Here is an 8323-nt window from a genome sequence, read left to right as displayed (position 1 = left end):
ATCTGTCACGACCCAAAATCCACTGGTCGTGAGGCACCTAACCCAACCTGCTAGGTAAGCCAACTAATAACTATCCAGTTCAATAATGCTAATAAGTCAATTAAACAAAATAAATTATTTGGATCTATTACATTTTCCAAAGACTAGTAGTACAAATCATGAGCTTCTAATAATAGACTTTACAAAGCTGATATGAAATAAATATATCTTCTGTTCGAAAAGTACAAAAATAGAGTTTTTATAAATCCACATCTACCATGAACAATAGGCAGCATACAATAGGAACGCAGGTACGCCTTCTAATCCAACAACCGTTGAATGCAGCAACATCGGCATCCGGGATCTGCACGCAATGTGTAGAAAGTACAGTATGAGTACAACCGACCCCATGTACTCAAAAAGTAACAAACCTAATCTTAGGTTGAAAGTAGTGACGATTTAGAGCATAGGTTGGGTCCAACACCAATAACCAATAATAGTTCATAATAGTGTAAAGCAAGTACATAAGAAGTAGCTCTGAGATAATATTCTCAGCCTTTTCATATTTTTCAAAAAATAGTTCCGCCTTTTAACAAAATTAGTGAAAAACACAAATTCTTTACCGAAAACGTCTTGAAATATGAGATAGTTTGTAAACTGTATTTCTTTTTCAGAAAATCCTTTTTTACAATAAATAAGATGTTTCATTTTCTTTTAAAATAACAAGTGTGAGATACCTCCCTATGACCACATATCGATGTGTGTAAAAATGTTATAAATGATGTGATACCATATAGAATGAGGAAAATATGTCTCTATGCATGTATGTCAAATATGCATGTCAATAGCATGTAACTTAGAGATAAATCATGTACTCTCACTCTTAGAGTACTCAACCTCACTGTATCAGACCTTCCACTCATCATAATCAACCACTCGGTATTGTACATGGCCCATTCAGCCCAAGGAAGATCCATCCCGAAATATATACCAATCCAACCTCATGGAGAAGATCCATCTCCATACCAAGAGAAGATCTATCCCTGAATATAATCAACCACCCGGACAAATCTATATCCAGAGAAATCCATCCCTCAATAATATCATCCGCACTCATTGCGGGTGTGTAGACTCCGGAGGGGCTCCTTCAGCCCAAGCGCTATAACATGCCAACAAAGGCATAATCAATAATGTGCTGCGGCATGCAACCCGATCCCATAACTGTCACTCATAATCAGGCTCTCGGCCTCACTTAGTCATCAATCTCTCCAGTCTCTCCCGCGGGCTCACAATGTCATGAAAACTGACCCGGAATAATGATATGATGTATCAATAAGCAACAACTGAGACTGAGATATGATATGAATTCATGAATGTGACTGAGTACGAAATATCAATGAATTCAATGAGATGACAGCAAGAAACGAACACTATGGGTCCTAACATTATTAGCATAAAGCGTAAACATGATATCTAGCATGATGTACAACTCATTTATGTTATCGCATGGTGAAAACACATATATTAATAAAATAGGGCCACTATTCAATGCCCTGGAAACAACAGAGTCACAACTCACAAGGTGCATGCCCACACGCCCATAACCTAGCATGTGCGTCACCTCAACACAAATCACATAGTACATAATTTGGGGTTTTATACCCTCAACACTAAGTTTAGAAGAGTTACTTTTCTTAAACAAGCCAATTCCGACACCGAGCAAGCCAAGCGATGCTCCAAGAATCCATCACACGCTTTCCGACTTCCAAATGGCTCGAAACTAATCACAAACAACTAAAATACATCAAACAGTGCTAAAGGAACCAATCCCAATCGAAAAAGGTCGAATCTTTAATCAAAAGCCCAAAATCGGCCAAAAGGCCCAACCCGGTCCTGCACCTCGGAACCCGACAAAACTCACAAAACCTGTTAACCTATTAAATTATGAGTTCAACCATACTAGCTTCACTCAAATCCAGCTATCAGTGTTCAAAACTCAAAATTTCATATTATGAAACTTTAGGCCAAATCCCCTAATTTCTTCTTTAAAATTCATCAATCAAAAGCTAAAATCGAAGATAGATTCATGAAATATAACCAAAACTGAGTAGAGAACACTTACCCCAATTTATATGCTGAAAAACGTCTCGAAATATTGCCCAATTACGAGCTCCCCAACTCAAAATATGTTAAATGCACAAAACCCTCATTTTAAAATTGTTCTACCTCGTTTATTGTGCCAAAAGATCTCTAAACTTGCTTTTGATACCTCCAATGGATTTCTTATAAAATTCTAGTCAAGTTAGGCTCTTAAATCACTCCATTTAACCTTATATTGAAAAAGATATGCTGGTTTCAATATTTGAAAATAGTGCAAATTTTTAAATACTTAGCAGTGGCAGTTTCGTAATTAATCTGACAAATTTGGCAACCCAATTCTTAGTAAAATGACTATAAAATTCTTATACGATGTCCAAATTTGATGATTCCTTTTTTGCTATGACTCCATAATTACGATATAGATCTAATGCTTCAATAAAAACAATAATCGGAGCTCATTTGTTCAATGTGCCCTACAACAAAAAGGGACTTTAGCGGCAATAAAAAATAGCATTGGCGGAATTACAATAGCCACTATATCATTTACCGGCAATTGGTGTTTCGCCGCTGAAGCCGGGGTCGGTAAAGCCTTTAGCGGTATTTCTAACAAAAGCTGGTAAAAGGTATTAATATCACTGTAACTTAAAAGATAAATTTATATTGTTTGAAGTAAATAGCTAATGTCATTATATAACTAATCTTAACGAATAACAATCTTCAAATAATTTCTGCAACTCTTTGTCATATTAAAATCTTCCACCCGCTAAATTATCGAACATTAGACTATATGATCTGAAATTATAAAATAAATATGTCAATAGATGAAATACAATAATCCTCAATTCCAGGCTAAGTTAAATCTTGCTTGAAATTATGATTAGGTAAGTCAATTTTTCCATATAGTAAAAGAGAACACACAATGCTCATTCAATGTTGGGAAGAGAAACGGTGATAATAGTGAAGCATGTCACTTAATCTGCTCATAATACTAAATAGATTAGACAAAGAAAGTGTATGTAAGTTAATATGAGCTTGAGGTAATATGAGCATGGATCACAGAACACTAGGGAAAGAAAGAAAAAGGGTATACAGAGATGTTTACAAAATACTATGTCCATCTTTCCAGAAAAGGTCAGAAGTCATTGTCTAAGAACTTTACCCCCTAATACTTGGTGCAGCAGGATGGAAGATTATGTATGGAAGGATTAGAGTTGTCTATCACAAGTTTGACAAACTTCACATTGCCAAAGATTGTTCCCATTTTATAGCTTTCAATGGCTAGCCTTATGGCTTGGTTCCATGCCTGTCGGGGAATAGAAGGAAGTCTCTGCATATGCAACATTTTTTCTCGTCCCAAAGACAAATGTGTATCAAAAGGCTTCCAGTAACATGATTCATTTAGTTTCTTGATAAACGAAGTGGCTATAACGTTATAGAATCTCAATTTCTTGATCTTTCTTATAGGTAAATGAAAGCAGAAAAACACCAAAATCAAGGGGTAAACAAATGATCAAGTTGTTATTTATCTTTGTTGGCCAATCTTTTATTTTTCTTTGTATAGTTTGTACTTCCATTGAATAGAGAGATTGAATGACAAATAGAGCAAGATTCACCATTAATTTATTTCACTAGTCATACATATGTTGGGGTTGAAATGACAAGGTATCATGCGAAACCTAACAAAACAAATCTTAACGACAATAAATTAGATAAAAGGAGAGTAAGGTATGCATACAATCAGTTAAACACAAATTAAAAGGTTTGCGATGCACTTTAGATGTACACATAAGCAAGAAATCTTCTTCTCCTACTAGCGCAACACTAAATATAAGAGGAATGCAAGAGAGAGATGATCATACAAATTTAGACATTAAGAACATGTGCATTGTCTAATGAACAGCACCATCAGACCAACCATCCAGCAGGAAAAAAATAAGTTATCACATCTGCAAACCAACTACATGTTAAATACCAATATGCACAAGTTCATGGACTTTCCATGCCTAAAAGAACACAAATATCTTGCAGCCACTGAGGGTTGTAATGGATCAGATTTCCAGGAGAAATTAGAGAAACATGAGAAGAAAATGATGTATTCTGAAATTACAAGTAGTGAAAAGAACAACAGCAACCATCTTAACAAGTATTGTTTGTTACATGCAAAATTGTACCCTGGAGGTTTATTTAGGCAAGTGAAGTTACTGTTATAATATAAATAAGTGAAAGCTGCAAGATTTTGCCGTTCATGCTAACTCTTGCAAGTTTGCATGAAATTAGACTCCAATGATAAAAAAAAAAAATTGGAGGAAAATTCAAACAATAGAAAACTCAAATAGTAGCTTGCCGAAGGATAAAGATGAGTAATACCGTAAGACATTGGAGTATTTTCAATAATATTAGGTATCCTTGATGTCTGTGGTACTCGTTCATGGACACTATTAGCATCATGTTCCTGATAAATATTCTGTAACATTACCTCATGGCCACAAACATTGATAAATTATATTATAACCAAACAAACATATAATATGGTGAGAAGCTTCATGTTCCTATTTTGAGATTGGTTAAAGATCACTATTTTCTTTTTTCTCCCTTTATTTTACAAGAAAACATACTCCATATAGTATAAAGTAAACGTGAAATTTGCTTTTTAGTTCCAGATTGTGCCTGTTGGTTAGCATCAAGACTTTGTAGAGAAGAATAGTCATATGTTGAATAGCAAAAGAATTCTCAAAATCACAGGCATAGATTTTTCTCACAAGCTTTTCTTGCACACACAAGCATAAAAGCTGTTGTAAACTTCATCATATGATGTGACAATTCATGCTCCATCCCAACAACTCTCTAGTGTGCAAGCTGGCCATGACTAATACCAACATGGTATATTAAAAAGAGACTGAGTACTTGAAAAGGTTTGAGGATTATAGTTTTCAGGGACTGTTGCTTAGTCCAAAAATTGCTCAGATATACTATGTCACGGAGTCTATGAATGCAATATGAGAGAGGCAGAGAACTACCATAAGCTTTTCGCACATTCAAATAACTTTACGGAATAGATGAAAACTTAAGAGATGAACAATGATTTAAGTACAAAAAAACACCTTGAGACGTTTCATATTATGCACCTCATTGGTCTCAGTGGTTCCACTTCAGTCACGACCATCTGCAACTCCTCTGCAAGTTACCTACAATTACAGAGAAATCTTATAAACAATTAAAATCACTATTAAAACTGTAAATACTTGCACATATAAGAATCCATACATATCAAAATTTTCGTCCCATAATTAGATCAAATACCTACAGGAAGGTAAAAAAATAGTGTCATATTAGATTGAGGTACTCAAATAATAGAGTCATAATAGGTGGATTCTACACAGACAATTCACATATTTTCCAGAAAAATAATCAACCACATAGTCATCCACAAAGTATTATATTACTTTACACATACACTGCAACTTGCAAGCTAAGCCTTCTCTTTTAGTAAAAATAAATAAATTCAATTCACATCCAAGTTCTACATAAACAAATGACACAGTAATTTAAGAAGCAATCAAGAGAATACTATTGCATTCAAACTACAAAAATATTAAAATACTGCTATCACAAACTTTGGGTAACGATACTCTGTTTAATTGACAAATAATTTATTTCACAAATAAAGTCATTAGGATAGCATTCGACAATTTTCTAATCAAGAAGCACAGGCAAAAAATGAAAAATTCACTCCTAGATATTAAGACAGACAAGTATCCTAACAAATCGAGTTTTTTCAAGGAAAAATGCCTCCATCTATTAGATTAAGAAAAAGAACATGGCTCAGCGTGAAATCTCCAGATTAGTCAGCATTTAACAAATGAAATGAACATATCAGAAGATACATTAGTAATCAACCATCGTCACGTGTGATTCGTTGAATATCTTCTTGCAACAGGCAGAAGCAAAGCTAGAAAGTTGAAAATAACTAAGGGAAGAAGGCAAAGATGCAAATGTAACACAATTGGTCATCGAAGAATCGGTCTTAAAAGGTAAAGGAAAAGTAAAATGGTTATCATTATTACATACCAAAGGAAACTTAGGATTGATATACACCTAAAATATTCTTCCCATTCTTAAAAATTAACAGAATAATACCTTAACAAAGATTTTCCTACCACTCTGATGTCTTTTATTTTTTCACCCTTTATTTATTGTCTTCTTGTTCAGTTGAGGAATTGTTATTGTTACACTATCTTTTCTGCATTTTTACTATCATACAGCTAAAGAACAATCATTAGATTCATAACCAATATAAAAATACGCTGCAAAATGAGGGAAGAAATACACTATTTAACCTTTTTGAAAAAAATTTCTCAACTCCTATTTATCATGTCTTTGCTCTTCAGCAAAAGTTCATAGCAAATATAAAAATAGAAATTAAAAAAGCTAGTTTTTACCTTACCATCATCTTGACATATCACATTTCCTCTCTCTTATATCTTCTTCTGAATTGTCATTCTTTTATCCGATAAAATCACAAGAAAAACACTTTCCTTTTGTTGATTAGCTCATTTTGTCACTCTAATACATCCATCATTTTTTGTAGAAACAGAATTATAAATTTTATAAATGCTGCAAACACCGGTTGGAGATGTTATTCCCAGTTTTTTTCCTCTTTCCATAGGACAAATGATGTAAAAGTCAAATTGATTAAATTGATAAAGACAAATACCAACAAAATATGAAGCTTTGTACCTTCATATCTTTCTCACAGATGGTTAAATTGATTTCTTCTCGCTATTGCATCTGGAATTGAGATTTAGCTTGAAACGGTTGCTGGGTTGTTTCTTCTCCTTGTTGATTGTTGATTTATTATCAATTTTTGGTGCCACTGCAATGGAAGCGGTTCTATTCATTGTTGATATATGTTCGCCAGATTTGAAGCGGTGAGAAATATTTTGGAATGATTTTCGAAGAATATTGAGAGACCGATGCCTTTTTTGATTCCTTGCTATTATGAATGTGCCTTCAATTTTTTGACGTAATAATCAATTAAATGTACGAAAGCCAGAGGAAAAAGCCCCAAAAACTGAGAGAATAGATAAACCCATTTCATGTTCAATTGGAGGGAATAATTCATTGTTGTCCAAAAAATTGGAGGGAAAGATAATTTTTTTCGGATGCGGAGGGAAAGTTAAAATAATAAAAAATTTAATTTTAATTAGTAATTTTTAGTAGAAATTTATTTTTATTGTCGGTAAAAGGATATTTTTTACTGGCTAATGGTCATGTGCCGCTAATATTTCAGCTTATAGAATCTATTAGCGGCAATTACCTTATTGCCGCTAAATAATTGCCGCCAAAGGCCCTTTTTGTAGTAGTGGTGGTACCATTTATGCTTGACAAAACAACATCGAAATATAAGAAAAACAATCCCAACACAATCCAAACCTATCCGAAACTCACCCGAGCTCCTCGGGACCCGTCTAAACATATCAAAAAGTTCCATATCATAATACGGACCTACTCGAGGCCTCAAAACACACATAACAATATCGTAACAACGAAATGCACCTCAAATCAAGCTTAATGAACTTTCGAACTTTCGACTTCCAAAACTCACTCCGAAACACATCAAATCAACTCGAAATGAATTCAAATTTTGCACACAAGTCCTAATATATCATACGGAGCTACTCATGCCCTCAAACTACCGAGCGAAGTGCAAATGCTCAAAACGATCAGTCGGGTTGTTACACCATAGAATATGATAACTGTTTTTGTACTTTTTGATAAGGTTATGCTCTAATTTGTACTATTATCCATTACATCCTTTCAAGTCTCATTTGTTACCAACCTATACTCCATAATTATACTCCAATAGGCGTTCATCCTCTTTAGGACCTTGAGTTTTTCCTGCCCGTCGCTTAGGCATTCGATACGTCTAGAATTCGAGAGGAAAGAAGTTTACTATTGCTCTAAGCTTCATGCCACGACCTAGAGTAGAAAGAAAGGAGACAATCCTGCAATGTCTTAGAAGTTACCATTTATATGCATGGTTAGCACATACATATAAAGGAAACTTCATTGGACACGGCTCCATAGACTCCCTAGGACACATGAACCTAGTGCTCTGATACCAAGCTTTGTCACGCCTCGAACCTGGGCCTAGACGTAATACGATACTAGACATAACACAGCACCCGGTGCCTTACTACATGCGACCGAGCGTACTAACTGGCTGGCTTAATCAACATATGGT

The 8323-nt window shown here is 34.5% G+C and overlaps 1 long non-coding RNA gene across 2 annotated transcripts; it reads right to left on the bottom strand.

The window, feature by feature from the left end:
- Positions 1 to 278: 278 nt before the first annotated feature.
- Positions 279 to 7184, bottom strand: LOC107781262 (uncharacterized). Of its 2 annotated transcripts, none has more exons than XR_012693449.1 (3): positions 6817 to 7184; positions 1669 to 5264; positions 279 to 343 (listed from the first exon to the last, which is right to left on the bottom strand). It is a non-coding gene; the product is annotated as an uncharacterized LOC107781262 (long non-coding RNA). The 2 variants fall into 2 exon arrangements; XR_001646978.2 differs by lacking the exon at positions 279 to 343 and having other exon boundaries at positions 2985 to 4531; positions 5181 to 5264; positions 6817 to 7178.
- Between the last annotated feature and the right edge of the window lie 1139 nt (positions 7185 to 8323).

This window comes from Nicotiana tabacum, chromosome 7 (genome assembly GCF_000715075.1).
Source record: "Nicotiana tabacum cultivar K326 chromosome 7, ASM71507v2, whole genome shotgun sequence".
Taxonomy (NCBI): domain Eukaryota; kingdom Viridiplantae; phylum Streptophyta; class Magnoliopsida; order Solanales; family Solanaceae; genus Nicotiana; species Nicotiana tabacum.
This window is presented reverse-complemented; position numbering and strand designations above follow the sequence as displayed.